Source organism: Dipodomys ordii, unplaced genomic scaffold (assembly GCF_000151885.1).
Source record: "Dipodomys ordii isolate 6190 unplaced genomic scaffold, Dord_2.0 Scaffold60, whole genome shotgun sequence".
In the NCBI taxonomy this organism is placed as follows: domain Eukaryota; kingdom Metazoa; phylum Chordata; class Mammalia; order Rodentia; family Heteromyidae; genus Dipodomys; species Dipodomys ordii.
Genome location: NW_012267276.1, coordinates 4,212,512 through 4,232,359, shown reverse-complemented (window position 1 = coordinate 4,232,359; position 19,848 = coordinate 4,212,512). Strand labels below are relative to the sequence as shown.

General features: G+C 40.1%; 1 pseudogene; it reads left to right on the top strand.

Annotated features, from left to right (window-relative positions):
* Positions 1–4,863: 4,863 nt before the first annotated feature.
* LOC105989860 overlaps positions 4,864–19,848 on the top strand; it is a 22,229-nt pseudogene continuing 7,244 nt past the window's right edge.

Below are 19,848 nucleotides of genomic sequence, written 5' to 3'. Positions count from 1 at the left end.
GAGTCAGTAGTTGATCATAAAATACTTAAAGCATCATCATAATGATAACTAAAATTACTGATTATTATGTGCAAGATCCACAAAATTTCTTTCTTTATTTTTATTGTGAAAATACCATACAGAGGGGTTACAATTACATGGGCAAGATAATGAGTACATTTCTTTTTTTTGGTCAGTAGTGGGGCCTGAGCTCTGGGCCTGGGCACTGTCTCTCAGCTCTTCAGCTCAAGGCTAGCACTCTACCACTTGAGCCACAGGGCCACTTCTAGCTTTTTCTGCTTATGTGGTGCTGAGAAATTGAACCCAGGGCCTCATGCATGCAAGGCAAGCACTCTACCACTGAGCCATCTTCCCAGCCCCTGAGTACATTTCTTATCAAGCATTGTTGCCTCCTCCTTTTTTTCCCCTTCCCATCCCCACAAAATTTCTTATGTATTCCTCACCATGCCTTTGGGAGGTATACACTAATATTTTTCTATCTTTTACAAATAAGGAAACAGAGACTCTAGGGATTAAATTTTCCAAATTCACACAACTATTATACGTTGGTAGTGTAGCTGGGTTCAAGCCCATCAAATTTTAATCTTTCTTAATGTTGGAAACAATGTCTAATTTCTGAAATTTCCATTTGAGTGTCTATACTATGGTGATAAATGAGAAATTATTTATTCTCATGACAGAAAGAAATATAGCACATAATTATCCTTTTGCAATATCATCAATAAACAACTGAACTAGTAATTAAGTTCTGTATCTCATGTAAAAACTTGGGTTGGTCAATATAATGTCCTTAGAAAGTTGACAAGTTTGTAAAGTAACTTGTTCTAACAGACGTCTAAACCATAAGAAAATGTAGTAACTCTCACATCTTAGACAAATGAAGAATTTGTCAATTCTGTCCATTTCAGAGCTCTTCATATAACATGTAGGACATAAATTTGCATACGAAATCCTATCCAAAGCCTTAAAATTCTAAATCGTGCCCTAAAAGCTATATAGACCATTCTTTCTCTAGGATGAATAGATAGAAGAACAGAAAATAGATGGATGGATGCATAGATGGATTTTCACTTTTGACTCATGTGACTGAATTCAAACTGCACCCAAAGTAGAGTTTGAAGGGATGTTTATAAGTGACCAACCATCAACTTTTTTGTATCTTCCTGATGATTAGATGCTGCCTCTTTGCTGTATCATGTCCCACATCTCCACTGGGTTCATTATAGCTTACTTCTATTAACTGAAGGACATTACCTAATTATTGGGCCACTGGTTCTGAAAATCTGAGCATATTCTCCGGTTCCCACAAAGCAAATTGGCCTTAGGAAAAAAAATTAAATCCAAAGGCCTTATGTAATCTAGCTCAAACACATTGGTCATAATTTAGTAGCAGTATGGTGATGCTCATCAAAAGTATTCTTGAGGTGACATTGTCCAAAAAGAATTGTACCCTTTACCTGACTAATATCACTGTAATGCTACTGTATAACACCTTTATAATAACAATTAAGAGATTCTTAATGTATTCTTGCCAGACCTCAGTGGCTCATACCTGCAATCCTAGCTACTTAAAAGGCTGAGATCTGAGGGTTGCAGTTCAAAGCCAACCCGGTCAGGAATCCATGAAACTCTTATCACCAGTCAGTTGCCAAAGGGGAGGGAGACACTGGAAGTGGAACTGTGGCTCAAGTGACTTAGCACTACCCTTAAACAAAAAAAGTTCACAAACAGTACCCAGGCCCTGAACTCAAGGTGCAGGACTTGCACACACCCCAAAAATGTATTTTTTGTTTCCCATATACTGAGAGGTATGTAGTGAGCCATGTTTTATTTTTGTTTTGATTGCCATGAGACTGGACAGTGCTCTTTTTTTTTCTTTTCACCTTTTTTCATGTTTATTCATTTATTATTTTTTTATTGTGCAAATTGGACAGTGCTCTTTTTTCCTTCTAGTATAATATACTCTATTTTGGTTTTTACTGTTGCTGATTTTATTTACATTTAAAAAATGAGCCATTTCTCCAACCGAGCTTCCTTTAATTTTTAGCTCCTATATAAGTTGATATGACAAATATCCTTTTGAAATGTGTTTGAAAAATATTGGGCAATAACTAACTCTGTGCAATCACTTTGTACTGTATTTTAGAAAACTCAGAATAGGCATGATATTGCATTCATATAATCCCATCTTTTAAAAGGTTCAATGGCAGCCTAGGCTACATAGCAACTTGGAGGTCAGACTGGACTACATAGGAAGACCTTATCTCAGGAAAGAGGGGAAGGAAAGAAGGAAGGAAGGAAGGAAAGAAAGAAAAAAAAAAGAAAGAAGGGAGGGATGGAAGAGGGAGGGAGGAAGGGAGGAAAAGGAAGGCAAAGAAAGAAAGAAAGGAAGGAAGAGAAAGAAAGAAAGAAAGAAAATAATTAAAATCAAAGAAAACAGATTAAGATTCCAAAAAAATTGCAGACAAATCTGAACATGAAACAGTCTTATTGTGGTGTCTGTTAGCCCCTCAGTGTATGGTTTGGGAACAGTGTGTTTCTGCTCTAGATTGTAGGGAAAATGAAGACAGGGATGGATAGATGGATGGATGGATAAACAACTGATTTATTTTCTTTTTTTATTGTGAAAATACTGTACAGAGGGGTTACAATTAATGGGCAAGATAATGAGTACATTTCTTATCAAGCATTGTAGCCTCCTCCTTTGTTTCCCCTTCTCATCCCACCCTCCCCCCACCCACTCCCCTACCCAACCCTCCTCCCCCCCTACAAAATTGCACAGCATATGATTTCAATTTACAAATTGATTTATAAAGCACTACCTGATATGTAAAACCTCTATATCCATCATAGTCAATGTATTTGAAAAAGAATTTGAAAAAGTTTATAGTAGTTTTTTTTTTATTTCTGAGGAAGAATAAAAGATAAAAGTCGGATAAGATGGGAGCAGGAGAAAAGGTGAAACCTAAAAGAAGAAAAAAACCAATGAAAGAGAAGATGCAAAAATGGATTATAAACCTAGTCCTATAATTCTGACATCTACGATAAGAAAATGCACGTATGGCTTTCAAATTATTACTTTCTGAAAAACAAACCTAATTATTAAGCAAGTTATATATAAAAATTTTAATCATTCTGAATTCTAAGAAGGATTTTCAGGTGGAAATTTAAGAGCCAATAATAATTTTGTGATTAAAACAATTATTTGAGATTGTTTAATTATGAAGTATACATCAGAAGATCTCTTAGTAAATGTCTTATAAAATATACAGAAATGTACTCATTATCTTGCCTGTGTAATTGTAACCCCTCTGTTCAGTATTTTTGCAATAAAAAAATATACATATGGCGCATTCATTAAATAATGCTAGGAAAGGTAACTTTCTTTCACTACTTCACCAGATACCAATGTGAGTCAAAACTGTTTCAAATATAGATATTGTAGGAAAATTTAAAAGGCTAGGAATGGTGGATCATGCCTGTAATCATAGCTACTCAAGAGGCAGAGATCAGGAGGATCAAAATTCAATGCTAGCGCAGGGATGTGAGGAGGGGGAAAGATAGAAAGATCTCTTCTCGACAAATAATTTGGACTTAATGAGGCACCCCCGTAACCCCAGCTATGAAGGAAAAATAGGTGGGATGGCTCAGGGTGGCTTCAACCAAAAATGTAGAGACTCTAACTAAACAATAGCAAGCAAAAAAAGGGCTGAGATGTTGTTCCAGTGGTAGAATGATTGCCTTGCAAGTACAAACCTTAGTACTGCCTAAAAAAAAAAAAAAGGTTTTGCCACTTTGGAAAGCAGTATGGAGGTTCCTCAAAAGACGCCACATAGAGCTCCCCTATCACTCAGCAATCCTACTTTTGGGCATTTACCCAAATGATTACAAGCAAGATCATACCAAAGCTACCAGTACAACTATGTTTATTGCAGCATTATTTACCACAGCTAAGATATGGAACCAAACCAGATGCCCCTCAGTAGATGAATGGATCAAAAAGATGTGGTACACACACACACACACACACACACATGTGTGTGTATGTGTGTATGTGTGTGTGTATATATGTATACACACATACATACATATATACATACATACAATGGAATTCTATGTCTCCATCAGAAAGAATGACATTGCCCCATTTGTTAGGAAATGGAAAGACTTGGAAAAAAATTATATTAAGTAAGCCAGGCCCAAAGAAACTTAGGTCCCATGGTTTCCCTTATTTGCAATAACTAGTATATGTCTAGGACAAGCAGAAAAGCAATAGCTATGTACATGTGTCCATATAAGATGATGCTAACCAAAATGAACCCCAAGATAGGGACACAAGTGGTTTGATCCTCCTTGCTGTTGTTTTTAATGTATTTATAATGTACTATAATGTACCATATGATTTTTTTTGTTTCTTTTGTATATTCTTCACCCATGGTATAATCCCTATATTCACTGTAGTTGATTCTGGCGCCCTATATCTTGTATATATTTTTTTTCTAATTTGGGGAGGGGAAGGGAAATAACAAAATGCTGAAATAAGGATACAGGCTGATCCATTGTAACAATGAAATGTATAAGATACTATGTAGGAAATGAACTTTACAACTTGGGGGGGGGAGGGAGGAGTTGGGGAGGGGGGAAGGGAAGGGATAGTAGGGGGAAAACAAAGGAGGGGGTAACAATGCTGGATAGGAAATGTACTCATTTCCTTACTCATGTAACTGTAACCCCTCTGTACAGCATATATATATATATATGTTTTGGAGATTAATGAGAAGAAGATTTCTCTAGAGAGAGCCAGCCTGTGATGGCCTGGCCAGGTCTTATCACTAGGGTTTGCTAAATAGGAGATTTAGCAAGATGAAACTGGGAATGCACAGCTGGAAGCTGTGGCCCATGGAAGGAGATGCAGGTAACTCTCAGGAACAAGGATGAATCCATTAGCGTGGCCCCCTAGACGTCGCGAGCACCATTGTATTCTGTGCCCAACACAAGGCACAGCATTGCCATTTACCTTACTCCTAGCCTGCCTCTTGTACCAAAGCACCACTTCCCAAGTTCACTGTGCTGATTTCTAGGCTCCCGAGGTCCTGGCTCCAGTTTCCTTCCAGGATGTCTCATTTCACCCACAAGCATCCCTCTTCTGTGAATTCCACATGGCTTTCTCTCTCCACTTGGATTCTTCCTACAGAATTTCAACCAAAAAAAAAAATGATTTCAACAACTGTAGTTAAGGAAAACAGTGTTTAAATGTTCAGATTTCCTCATCCTAAGGTGCATTGTGCTTATTTGGCGTTTCTGAAACACAGGTGTAACTGTAGATAGATAGATAGATCATTATATTGAATAGAGTAGCCTTTCCGTACCTTAGTTTTAAAAAGGCACATATTACAATCATTATCATCTGAGAAAGGAAGAAACATCATAAATAAATAAACAGATGGTATTCCCTATTAATTTCTTTTTGAAAGGAGTTCTTTGAGATGCAGAGACAATAGAATCCCAAGTTCCAAGCCAGTGTAGGTTACATAGCAAGATTCTGCCTCAAAACAACAACAAATTAGCTCACTGGGACTAGGGTATATCTCAATGAGGGACAGCATTCCTAGCAGACAAGAAGCATGGAGTTCATCATCAGCACTGTGAAAGAAAGAAAAAAAGAGGCTATTGGTAGAGCAAATGGCAAAAAGCAATTCAGCCGAACTTGTGCTGACTAGAGAGTGCTCTTGTTCCCAAAGCCAAAGAGACCATAGTTGAAGGATGCCTACACCCAGGGAACTGATACGTATCTTCAAGGCTTTCCCTCCCTCTTCTAATCTGGCTTGAATTCTATCAAGCTACCTCCAAGTGGTGAGGAAAAAACAATTACCACTCATGAGTAGTACTAGTAATACTTAGAAGAGTTATTCCAAAGAGAGAAATAGCTTTCCTGATGGATCAGACAAGCTGAGGACAGTGATGGGCTTGTGCAGGGAGCAATGGAAAGGGCAAGCAAAACTCCACTGCAACTCCTCCGACTACATTACACAAACACCCCAGGTGGCGGGCTGGGAAGGTGGCTCAGTGGTAGAGTGCTTGCCTTGCATGCCTGAGGCCCTGGGTTCGATTCCTCAGCACCACATAAGCAAAAAGAAAAAAGCCACAGAAGTGGCACTGTGGCTCAAGTGGTAGAGCACTAGCCTTGAGCTGAAGAGCTGAGGGACAGTGCCCAGGCCAAGAGCTCAGGCCCCACGACTGGACTCAGAAAGAAAGGAAGGAAGGGAGGGAGGGAGGGAGGGAGAGAGAGAGAGAGAGAAGAAGAAGAAGAAAGAAATTTTGTTGTTTTTTTCCTGAACAGAATTCACAATGGGGTAAGCATCCTATGGTAAAAGAAAAATCCATACATTGACTGTCTCCATCTTGAAACCTCTCCAATCTATTCCTCAGAGACATTCTGATAACCTGTATCTCAATTCTGTGTTGTTTTCTCATTACCATCTTAGTGTCCTTGATGTAAAACTTCATTCTCTGTGATTTGCTTATTCTACACTTATTTGTTTTTTGTCTTTTGTTCAAACCAGGACTCAGGACTCCGTATCTGATGCTTTCACTCATTGGCTGATGCTCTACCATCTGAGCCAAGCCTCCAACGCTGTATTCTATACTTCTTGTCTTGAAAGATAGCGCTCATGTGTCTACAGGGGAGCATCACTATCCTGCCTGCCTTCACCACTGTCACCTTTTATTATAATGCCAACCCAGAGGTAATGAGATTTACCCCAGGTCACAGAGAACAAAAGTAACAAATGACAACAAAACGAGGCATAGAAGGATGAGTCCTCATGCTAATCATTAAAGAACACACACCTTCTAAATGTCCCATAATTTTGAGGACACATAACTTCAATTCTCAAAGACAAGGAGCAATATTGTTTCAAGGGAAAAATAAATGTGACCAAGTCTTAAATCAGGAAATTTGTAGGCTGACCCACTGATGGGTCTCACCTTAAGAATGCTTTTGGATAAGGAGAAATGGAATTGTTGTTGTCATTTAATTCTTTCAGTTCATATTTAAATTTGCAATGGTGTTTTATTAAGTTCAATTGTATCTAAACAGGAAAATAGTTCCTCAAACTATTTCTCCTTTTTTGTGCTATTCCTGGGGCTTGAACTCAGGGCCTGGGCTCTGTCCCTGAGCTTCTTTTGTTCAAGGTTAACACTCTACCACTTGAGCCACCGTACCACTTCTGGATTTTTCTATTTATGTGATACTGAGGAATCAAACCCAGTACTTCATGCATGCTAGGCAAGCACTCTACCTCTAAGCCACATTCCCAGCCCAAACTATTTCTTTTTAAAAGTTGCCAAGCAAGTCTATGCCCAATAGCCTTGACCTTGACACCCTAAAAAAAAGTGCTACTGTAGGCTGGGAGGGTGGCTCCATGGTAGAGTGCTTGCTTTGCATGCATGAGGCCTTGGTTCGATTCCTCGGCACCATATAAGCAGAGAAAGCCGGAAGTGGTGCTGTGTCTCAAATGGTAGAGCACTAGCCTTGAGCTGAAGAGCTGAGGGACAGCACCCAGGCCAGAGTTCAGGTCCCATGACCAACAAAAAAAGAAAAGTGCTACTGTATTCCGTGAACTCTAGGATAGGAAATGCAATTCCTCATACTTTATCAGCACTTCAGGATAGGCACTTAGGGGCCTGAGTGATCTAAAGTAGATTAATGAGGCACTAAAGTACATTAATGAATAATGGAGCATTTTAAAATTTACTTTGTTTTTAACTCATTTAACTGCAATCCATTTAGCAGCTGAAATAGTTCCCTCTTGAACATATTAAACAGCATATTACATTGAGGTGTTATTAATTTACTATGTTTCAATTCGCTTATAATTCATTCATTTTATTAATTTGTGCACTGAATTGAGCTTTAGCATATCAACCCTGTAGAAATCAATTATTTCATTGTACTCTCTCTGCAATGAAGTAAGACTTCAGCAGGTGAACCAGCAAATCTGGATCTGTGAGCAATGAATCTGGAATCTATGAGCAATGACCCTATGAGCACAGTGAAAAAAAAAAAAAAAATGGTTATTATTTCAAATAGCGGTAAAGGGTCCATTCATGAATTTTGATTCTATCTCCCTTAGAAAGTGGAGATTTTAAAACAACCACAGGCAGTTTAGGGGCAGTCTATACTCTGCAACTTTCCTAGCCTAACTCTGCAATGATTGACTCGTTTCAAATGCATCCTCTCCCTCCTCTTGGTGGTGAAAATAATAAAGACCTTAATGACTTGACTCTCGTCAGAGTCCCATATGTTTCCAGAGACACTAATGAGAACTAATGAGGGAATTTTGAACATCTACACCCATCATAAAGAAATGTGTAAATACCATGTGGCACACCAAGTTAGAAGATCTTTCTCTATCCCCATGAAATGACAAAGTTTCAGCTGTTACATGTGCAGACGGCTTACTCTTGTTCTTAGAATGACTAAAGTATTATTGCTGAGGCTTGACCAGAAATTACTTTGGCTTTTGGACTCACAGAACCAACAGCCTTTGAAAATTAATCCTTTAAGGAAAATCTGCACTGACTGTGGCAGTACAAGCCTGTGATTTCATGGGGGGGTGTGGCGGAGCAGGGAGGGGGAAAAGGTAGGAGGGTGAGTTTGAAGGCAGCCTAGGCTACAGAGACCCTGTCTCAAAGAGAAATATATAAAGAAGAGAAAGAGAAAAGGAAATTAAAGAAGACAAGGACAAAGAGTGAGAGGGAAGAAGGAAGAAAGGGAAGGAGGGAAAGGGAAGGGGAGAGGGCAGGAGGGAGAAAAGGAGGGAAGGGAAGAGGAAAGGAGGGAAGGAGGAAAGGAGGGAGGGAGAGGTCAACTGCTTTGACCACTTTAAACCATCTTCCAACTGTTTGCCTTGCAGTCTAACCTCAGCAATGAGGCTGATGCCTGTAAATCCTTCCAGAGGGAGCCCATCCCCAATGGTGGGCAGACTTTGGCTCTTTCTTGCTGCTTAACCGTTTGCAAACTTAGAACTCCCGTGGTCCCATCATTGTGTGGTGATCTTAAAACCAGTGACCATGTTCCTTCTTCACCTTGCCCAATGCCTTACACATTTTTTCAATACTTATTGGCACTCATGGATAGACAAAAGAATCTCGGGTTTCTCTATGCCACGTTTTTATCTGCTTTATTAGCTTTTCCTTTTTTCTTTTAAACTAAATGTGATTGTATATACTTCAAGTATCCATCATGATGCTACACAAAACATCAAGATGGGAAAGGGTTAGTTCAGCAAAAACAGGTTCACATATTCATCATCACAAATACTGACCTAAGCAAGAGCAGCTAAAATGTTCTCATTCCACAGGAACTCATGTACCATTATCTGTATCCTTGTCTTGCACACTCAATCTCCAGCCAGCCCACACAGTTGATGACCTATCTTTTCTTTCCTTCCTCTCCCCTTTATCTTCCTCTCATCTCTCATTGCTAATCATTGTTTTATGTTCTATCGCTACATATTTGATTTTTTCATTTCTCCATATAAGTGATATCGTGCTTTTTTAAAATTCTGTGTGGCTTAAATACATTAAGCATGACAATGTTCTCCGCACTTGCTCCTACTATGCAAAATAGAAAGTTATTTAACTTCACTGTTAGGGGTGTTTTGAGGCATATTGTTTTGTGTTGTTTGGGTTTGGGTTTTGGTTGAGACAGGTCTAGCCCAGGCTGGTCTCAAACTTGTCATCCTCTTACCTCTACCTCACCGCCCCCCACTCCCCTTCCTGAATGCTGGGATAACAGGCATGAAGCATCCTGCCTGGAAGATCTTATGCTCCCTTCAAAGGGCAGAATGGTTAGCCAGGCACACGTGGCTCAGGCCTGTAATCCTAGCTACTCAGCAGGCTGAGATCTGAGGATCATAGTTGGAATGCAGCCTAGGCAGGAAAGTCCATGAGACTCTTACCTCCAATGAATCACAGAAAAAGCCACAAGTGGCATTGTGATTCAGGTGGTAGAGTGCTAGTCTTGAGCAAAAAGGAAAAAAGAGGGGAGAGGAGCTCAGGGGCAGTGCCCAGGTCCAGAGTTCAAGCCCTAGGACTAGCAAAAAAGGGGAGTGAGGGGTAGAATAGTATTCCATTATATGTACCTACCACATATTCTTTTTCTATCTGCTCACTAACGGACATTGGAGGTTGTTCATGTGTCTTAGCTACTGTGTATAATGCTTCTCAGAGCATGGGGATGCAGATGTCTTTACCATGTAGTGCTGCACCTTGTCTCAAAAAAAATACATCCTCAAAACAAATAATTTTCACCACTGACTATACCCAAAAGCCAACTGATTTCTCATCCTTGTACATGAGCAAGTACAAATGTGCTCACAATTCCAAAATCATTTGAACAGCCATGAGCATAAGATCTCTCAAGCAAATGATTCTGAATAATGATTCTTCAGCATTAAGATTTTGGAGGTCACATTGAAATATGTACTGATGACTCAGTGATATTTAAGAGATGGTTCAAATAAAATTAGCCTATATCAATGAAGATCTTGGAACTTCTCCACTGAAATCAGAGCCACAAAGCCTGTGGCAGCTTTTCAGCTGTCACAGCCACCACACAAAATTCAGGAATGAGCTCAGCTTGGAAAAGGCCAACAATCCGGTCTTGCCCAGGCCAATTTTGGCATCACTGAATATATAAAATGAATGAGGTCATTGAATACCTTTCACTTTTAGATATTATGATAACAATATTTAGTTTAAAATTATTCTTACCACAGCTAAACCTCTTTCAGTTGAAGAAATAATAAGGGTTGAAGAGATAATGAAGAAAAAGTAAAAGTGTGCTAGAAAATGTGACCGCAATATTTGGGAAGACAATTGCAGAGGACCCACCATCTGCTGCAGTTTCTAGTTCTACCCACATCCCGCTTGCTAACAGCAATCTCCTGGAACCACGTGACAGCAATTTGTCCACATCAGTTCTCTCCAGTCACGTCTGCTGTCCTGCAATGTTTTGAATATCGCATGATTCATTTGCTTCTAGTTGTGTCGAACACAATTGGACAATTCTTCAAAGAAGCACGCTAGAAACCTTTCAGGCAGGGAAAAACAATATTAAAAAACAATATTTGGCCTTTACTTAAGAACATAATCAAACCCTTGAAAAAAAATGTGTCTATATGTGAAGTGCAACTTTTGCATTATGTTAGCCTGTTGCCCATTTCGGAATTCAAAACATAAGAGAGTATGTAACTTTCCCTGGGGCAAATGCCATCTGTTTTGTTTTATAAATCAATTGTTCTTTTAAAATGTTTAAGCATGCATACATAATTGGGGTTTTTAAGTTATTTTCTACTCAGAATTACAAAAAAAATATTTAGAAGCAATATAAGTTCAATGCAGAAGCCACCAATATTGTACAGTTAGATAGTTAAGATCCCTATACAATACCAACAGAAATACTAGCTAAAGATCTAGCAGATAGTAATTATGGAATCTTCTGAATGCATTATACAAAGCACAACAGAATAAAACAGAAGATAGGGTGGTGGGGATGGAAATAATTAAAATTAGATAACTTGCCTATTATTGTGCATCCAATGACATTCATACTGAAAGTATTTTACTATAATAATTTGTTAAGCCTGTGTTTCATAGAATGTGAGTGACTTGGAATAAGTATTTTTAATAGGAAACAGGCTTGGTTGCATTGAGCTAACCATATAGATCGATGCTGTTAACAAAAACTATTTGAAAATTACATTTGGAGTGGCTGGGATCTTAATTTGAATGCCAAGAAAACTGGTAAAGCTAGAAAGCTGAAATAATCATAATAATTCTCTCTTCTGGATACTTTTCAAACACCAACTCTCTTCTTAGGAGATTTTGAGATAAGTCATTAGTTTGCACATTGTTGAAACTTGTTCCCCTTTTGCGTTGGTGCCATCCCAACTGAGGATTGACTCTAATTGACTATGAAGGTAGCCTGTCTGGCTTCTTAAGAATTCTTCTACAAGAAGCATTTTCTGTTTGTCCTGGGAGATTCCTGTGCCAGATCTGCCATAGCCTAAGTCATCCTCTTCCTACCCATCTAACCAGAGGAGCTAAAGACTTAATTGCATATATACACAGGACTCCCTTTCTTAATTTCCACAGTCTGATTTTTAGTTCATTACAAAATTTCTATATTTTTTGTTCTCTGTTTCTTACTCTCTATATTCAAAGACTCACCTTTTATCTTGGAGAGCCCAAATGCTGGCCCTATTTTGTCTTGATCATGTCCGAGAACTGTTCCTTAATAAATGATTCTGAAATGTCTTTTTTAAATGTCTTGTTATTCAGGAAAGAAGATCGAGATTTATTCCCCCTGTAAGCTACTAGCTTGCTGCTATTTCTACAGGCTTGGACACTACAATTAAGGATACAGAATCCTAACCCCAAAGCCAAATTTCCTAATGACATTTCCAAATAATTGAATATGCCTGCGTGTAATACATTTTAAAATATTTATAGGCTGGGAATGTGGCTTAGTGGTCATTTTTTTTTTCGGTTGTGGGGTTTGAACTTGGCCTGGGCGCTGTCCCTGCGCTCTTCAGCAAAAGGTGAGTGCTCTACCACTTGAGCCACAGTGCCAATTCCAGTTTTCTGGTGGTTCATTGGAGATAAGAGTCTCACGGACTTTCCTGCGCAGGCTCGCTTCAAACTGTGATCCTCAGATCTCAGCTTCCTGATTAGTTAGGATTACAGGCATGAACCACCAGCACCTGGCTTCTTACATTCACTTTCGAAGGTTCCACTCTTGTGTACCTGAAACTTCTGCTGGTCACAAGACTCTTCACAATCTTGTATGGCAGATAGATTCCCATTTGCTCCATAGAACCATCATTTTTGCCCCAAGAGCCAGAGAGCATCCAAGATGTGGCATGTCCCCTGAAGGTGTCAGAGAAAGGGGGAAGGAAACAGAACACCAGGTTCTGCACTAGAGATGGATATCATGAAAACATGAGACCTTGCTTGCCAAGCTCAGTGCTTTCAGACACTATGGAACAGTTAACAGAGAAGACGGGGAAATACCGAGATCCAAGCTCAGAAAACTCAGACCAACCCTGCAGCAAACACACACAGCCAGGTAGCTCCAGAGTTGAGCTAGCAAGAGGCTGGGAGCTCAGTTTTCATAGGCAGGGATCCTCAAGGAATAGAGCTTACTTCTTTTCCTAAGAGGGGAAAACATTGGCAATCACAGCTCTCTCGTTTTTTATGCTTACCATAAAGTCCATGTCTTATTTTCCATCTCTTCAGGACACCTCTCAAGGAAGCATGTCCCCTTGCTCTCTGAGCTGTAATTGGATCTGGTTCTTCTGGTCTCAAGAGCAGCTCAGTTTTAAAGATTAAGACCTTCTCAAGATGGTACCTGACTCTACCTCTCCATGATGAGAAGAAAGACAAAATTATTTTTCTTCCCGAAGGCTAGCCTGCCACTCCAGAGGACTCATTGTCAGACAAATCCCTGTGCTGGATGTAAGACTCGCAGGAAGTGTGTGTTTATTCTGCAGCTAGCTCTGCCATTCTGTTTTCACCAGGTCTGCCTGGATTTTCTGTAGTTATGGTCCAGGAGCCAAGGTTGGAGTGATAAACTGTTCCCTATTCTTCTCTGCATCACCTTTCTGTCTCTAAATGGTTTCAGTTGTCCTGTCATTTATTTCATGATTACCAGAGCTTTTCCTCTCTCAGTCTCTTTGCAATATAGTCTCTCCTTTGTTATCCTGACTCTTAACATTTACAAAGCCAAATGGAGATTCTTTCTAATCCACCATTTTTTCTGTACTCCATTGACTTAGTTTATGATGCTATAAAGTTTTAGATCATCAAATTGAACTCTTAACATAAAAGAGTACTAAGTGAAATATATCTAAGTGAAATATATCTAAGGGGGGCTGGGAAGGTGGTTCAGTGGTACAGTGCTTGCCTTGCATGCATGAGGCCCTGGGTTCGATTCCTCAGTACCACATAAGCAAGAAAAGCCAGAAGTGGCGCTGTGGCTCAAGTGGTAGAGCACTAGCTTTGAGCTGAACAGATGAGGGACAGCACCCAGGCCCAGAGTTCAAGACCCACGACCGACAAAAAAAAAAAATCTATACACCAAGTTCACCATGGAAAAATATAATGAAAAATACTTTTGCAAAGATATATCATATCTTTAAAATATAAAGAGCTCTTATAAATTAAAAAGTGCATTGTACTCACTTCTAGTAGCTACAAAATAACAAAACACATGGGAATAAAGTTAACCAGGTAAATGATTGATCTCTACAATGAAAGCAAATAGAAAATGTCCCTTCTCTAAAATGCTTAAGACAGAAATACTTTGGCTTTTAAAACTTTTTGCAAATGCTAGAATGTTTTCATGAATGTAATGAGATACATTGAAGTTGGAATTCAAGTCTAAACATCAAATTCACTTACGTTTCATATGTACTTTATCTGAGTAGGTTGAAGATAATGTTGTGCAGCATTTTTAATGGGTGTGTGTTCTTACTGCACCTGTTATGTGGTCAGCTATGTAATGTCCACATGTGGTCAGTGTGAGCACTCAATACGTTTCAGAATTTAGAACATCTGGATTTCTACTTTTCAGGCTAGAGATGCTTACCTGTTTGTATAAATATGCAGTAGAAAAAACAATTTCTTCACAGAACAATCTACCTCACACAAAATCTGCTGCAGTTTTAGCAACTCTATTACAGTCTATTATACAGGTGCACCATAATTTTTGCTAATCATTATCAAGGAGTATTTTGTAATGCTAGGATCTTGCTATATCAAACAATGCACTCGTAAATTACCTTATGCACAGGTCATTTAGCACACCTGTTCATGAATCTTTACAATGCTTCCTAGAAGTACAATTTCTAAGTGAAAAGAGAAGAATAGTTGTTGAAAAAGATAGACTGTATCTCAGAATTAGAGCCTTCAACCACAGTATCTAGGTAAAGTCTAGAAAACATTCAGTTCCCTTGGGGATTTTTTTACTTATAAGTAGGGTTCTTGAGCTTTTTTTGACTAGTGATTTTTTTCCCAGACATAAAGAGTTTATTTGGGAGACCCAATCTTCCAGGGTACAGTGTGTAGCAGCTCAAACTAATGGTAGAGAGAGATTACGTAGGGAAGAGTGAGAAGAAGTCATGACCAGAGAGGATGAGGAAGTGAACTCCGAACCAAGGGGACTTCCCACTGCCCTCAGGTGCACCAGTCACTGGGTTACAGGTGCTAGCAGGGACTTCTAGGAAGGATCAGGTGCAGTCTTACAGGGAGAGAGAGAATAAAGGGGGAGAGTTCTACAATTGGTTTTGTATTGAGAGAAAACAAAGGGCCATTTTCCCAGGCAGACCTAACATTCCAGCTTTTTCATGGTTATAAAGCTGTGCTGATTCTCTCTGGCCACTTCCTGCTGACAAGGGGTGTCCACCTTAGAGTGTCATCTGGTCCAGGAGAAGGCAGCAGTAACAGTTTCTAGGTGATAAGTATGTGTCTGTGTCTTTGGATGAAAACTGAAAGAAGTCTTACAAGGGGTTGCACAACTAAAAAAGAAAAAAAAACATTATTAGAGCAGCCATCCATTCAGGGAAGAAAAGAAAAAATTGGATGACTTGGCTATATCCTGTCTAACATCTTGCAACTGGGTAGGGAGAGCATGGTATACTGGTTAAGAATAATTGGTGGTGGATCAGAGTGGTTACAAGCCCAGTGAGAGGCCTTGATCATTTCCTGTACCATAGATGTCTAGACTATAGGGTATGGATAGGAGACCCACCATAAATACAAATAGCATGTAATAGATATAAGCTCCTGCCCAGTTAGAAGCTAGACAGGCATGAGCATTAGATAGACATGCTTATGAACTATTTTCTTTGGCCTCCCAGCTCTGGTTAATTTTGAAAGGGAAAGCACAAAGTGACTCCATTTAGGATCTGATTCCATCCCCTCTTATCTGGGCAGTTCTTCCCAACTGCCTCTGGATGGTCCTTTGTTGACAGTTTTCTGCTTATAAAAAGTATAACACCTTCACATTACTAAAAAAATAGACCTATAATACCTTCATGTTAGTGAGTGGATCTTGAGTTCAAGGTGCTCCCTTGGGTTCCAAGATGACTTCTTGGTGTGCCTGACTTCTCAGCAAGTCATGGCTAATGGCTGGAAAGGTTTTCGTCAGCTCTGGCCTGAATCAGCACAGTACTTAAATAGGTCCACAGGCCCAATGCAGCATGGGTCCAAGTGGGTCTGCATCCCTCAGGAAGCCTAGCTGGAACTGAAGGAGATACTCATTGGCAAGATGGCCACCAGCCCCTGGGGACCTGGCAGATCTGCTATCAGGACTACAGCTCAAGCCCTTAGAGGCTACAATCGAAGGGTATCCACCTAGCCACATGCAGACGGGATAAGCACAGGCTGAGGGAGTCTGGGCTGCAGTTGGCACTTCCAAGGTCTTGAAAGGACAAGCTGAAGGACCCTGCCCAAGATGAAACACAAGTTCTACAAGCTGGTCACAAGAACACAGATCTAAGATGAGGGAATCCAGTTCTTGCAGCAGAAGGTCCAGGATGAAGGTGAGAAACACAAGTAGATCAAGTTCAAGAAGGACCTAAAAGGGGCTGGAGGCATGGCTCAATTGGTAGAGCACGAGCCAATGAGAAAAAAGAGTTGGATACCAAGATCAAGTTCAGGTCTTGGATGAAAAAAGAAAGGAAGGAAGAAAAGGGAAAGGAAAGGAGAAAAGAAAAAAGAACGGACCTAAAGTGTATCTAACTAAGGGCAGTCCTGAAGATCTACCTTAAGAACCAAAGACTCCACATTGATGATACACACCTATCATCTCAATATTTGAAAGGCAGGAAGTTCACAAGATACCATAGGAGCCAGCAAGAACTTGTTTCAAAAAATAAAAATCAGGGCTGGGAAGGTGGCTCAGTGGTAGAGCGCTTGCCTTGCATGCCTGAGGCCCTGAATTCGATTCCTCAGCACCACATAAGCAAAAAGAAAAAAGCCGGAAGTGGCGCTGTGGCTCAAGTGGTAGAGCACTAGCCTTGAGCTGAAGAGCTGAGGGACAGCGCCCAAGGCCAAAGTTCAGGCCCCACGACGGGACCCAAAAAAAAAAAATCAAAGCTGGGCACCAGAGGCTCACACCTGTAATCCTCACTTCTCAGGAGGCTGAGATCAGAGGATCGTGGTCCATAGCCAGCCCAGAAAGGAAAGTCCGCGTGACTTATTCCAATTAATCATAGAAAAAGCCATAAATGCCACTGTGGCTCAAGAAGTAAAGTGCTAGCCTTGAGCAATAAGGAGCCCAGGGACAATGCCTAAGCCCAGAGTTCCAGCCCCAAGACTGGCATAAAAACAAACAAGAAAGCAAGCAAGAACAAAAGAATCTGGTATCCTCTGTGTCTCACACTCCTAGGCCTCTGTTGTTGACAAGCCATTGTAGTAAGTGCTCAGAGGACCGAGTTATCCCTGGTTGACCTTTGGGAATAGACAACCTCTGGAGACAATTCTATCGTTTCAGTAGTTTTAAATCTTTTCAGGATGAGACAAACAGGTGTCCCCATTTTGTTGCGTACCACCTGGCTCACAGTAGCTCTTTAGAACTATTTTGACAATTTTCACCTCATTCAACCCGACGATCCTTCTACATGGTGATTTCATTCTCAAAGATCATACTGTGAACACAGGTGCTGGTGGCTCACACCTGTAATCCGTGCCACTCAAAGATTCAGAGATCTAAGGATTGTGGTTCAAAGCCAGCCCAGGAAGTAAGGTCCATGAGACTCTTATTTCCATTAAACTATTCCCCCCCACCACCAAAATCCAGAATTGATGTTGTGGCTCAAGTGGTAGAGCACTAGCCTTGAGCAAAAGGAAGCAGAGGACACTGTGTTCATTTGAGTAACTTGATTATATGATTGAATTCTATCCATGACCATGTTTCCTAGATTTTGACAGACATTGCTGGGCCTATCATTTATCTGCCACTTTCAGTTTGCTAAAGTGCTCTTGAGTGCACCTGTGTTGCCACTGCTAGCATAGCTTTCATGTGTTTAAGGTGCCCTTGAACCAATACCATCCCTTCCCCTCATATCCCCGCCCCACCCCGTCCCCTCCCTCCGACCCTCATAGCTTTCCTGAATCAAAGTATGTCATGTTTCAGAGCACTGCAACCATTTGGGATGTGGTGTGAGTTTCTAGGTACATTTACGTAAAAGGAAAAACAAAAACCACATTCTGTGCAGTTACTTTCTTTAAATTGACTAAGTTTTTACTTCAAAAATGCTCCATCATGAGCCTCAAATTGCCTTACATTTGGAATTTGCTTACAAATTATCTTCCAGGGACAGTAGTGTATCCTTACATGTTTGTAGATTAAACTATTAGCTAAAAATAAAATATGCAAACACACTCCTGAAGCTGTACACACCTGTAATCCCTGCACTAAGAGTGTTGAGGCAGAAGGATCACAAATTGAAGGCCAGCCTCAGCTAGCTAGACAGATCCTGTCTCAAATTAAAAAGTAGGGAAGAAGGGAGGGAGGTAGAGAGGGATGGATGAACAGAGCAAGGAAATGAAATAACACTTCTGATCTTTTTCTCAGGGGCTACTTTTATCAAATCCAAGATGAAAACATTTAATTATGCGAACCATACATTATGAACTTTGCATCCATACTACAAGCCAACTACTCTCTGTTGCCTTTTTTTGTTTCCTTACTGATTAAATTTGAAAACTGAACTGGGTGCTGGCGGCTCAGGCCTGTAATACTAGCCACTCAGGAAGCTGAGATCTGAGGACTGTGGTTCAAAGCCAGCCTGGCCAGGAAAGTCTGTAAGACTCTTTTTTTAAAAATTTTATTGTCAAGGTGATGTACAGAGGGGTTAGTTATATACGTAAAGTAATGAGTATATATCTGTCCAACATTGTTACCCCCTCCCTCATTTTTCTCCCACTTCCCCAGCCCCCTACTTTCTCCCACCAGTTGTAAAGATCATTTCCAGCATAATGTCTTGTGAGTATCACTGTTGCATTGGTTTACCCTTTATCCTTTGTTCTGTGAGACTCTTTATCTCCAATTAATCACCAGAATGCCAGAAGCAGTAGAGTACTAGAGTTTGAGCCCAAATGCTCATGGCTAGTGTCCAAGCTCTGAATTCAAGCCACATGATTTCTACACATACAGACATACACACACACACACACACACACACACACACACAGTCTGTGAGTTCTTTGCATTATTTCAAGTGTAAGACGCCACAGTTAATTATCCTTCAATAACTGACTCAACAGCATTTCTATTTTTATTCAAATTCCACATTTGATATGCTACTTTATAGCCATTGGAAAAAAGTAAAATATTTGTGGAATTATTAACCCTCAAGGTTAATATTCTAGTTCTGAGGGTCTATAATCCACCAAATAAGAGAAACTACAAACTCTGCAGTTACAAGAGATTTTTTTTTTTATATCCACATGGCTTTACTGAACCCTCAGTGTTATACCATACACACCATACCATACTTCACTGCTGACTTAACTTTCCTGTGGTATCTTTTAGAGCCCACTGAGTTCTTTTTTTTAATAAGTTTTTTATTGTGAAAATACCGTACAGAAGGGTTACAGTTACATGCACAAGGTAATGAGTACATTTCTTTTTTTCTTTTTTTTGCCAGTCATGGGGCCTGAACTCTGGCCTGGGTGCTGTTCCTCAGCTCTTCAGCTCAAGGCTAGCACTCTACCACTTGAGCCACAGCACCACTTCTGGCTTTTTCTGCTTATGTGGTGCTGAGGAATCGAACC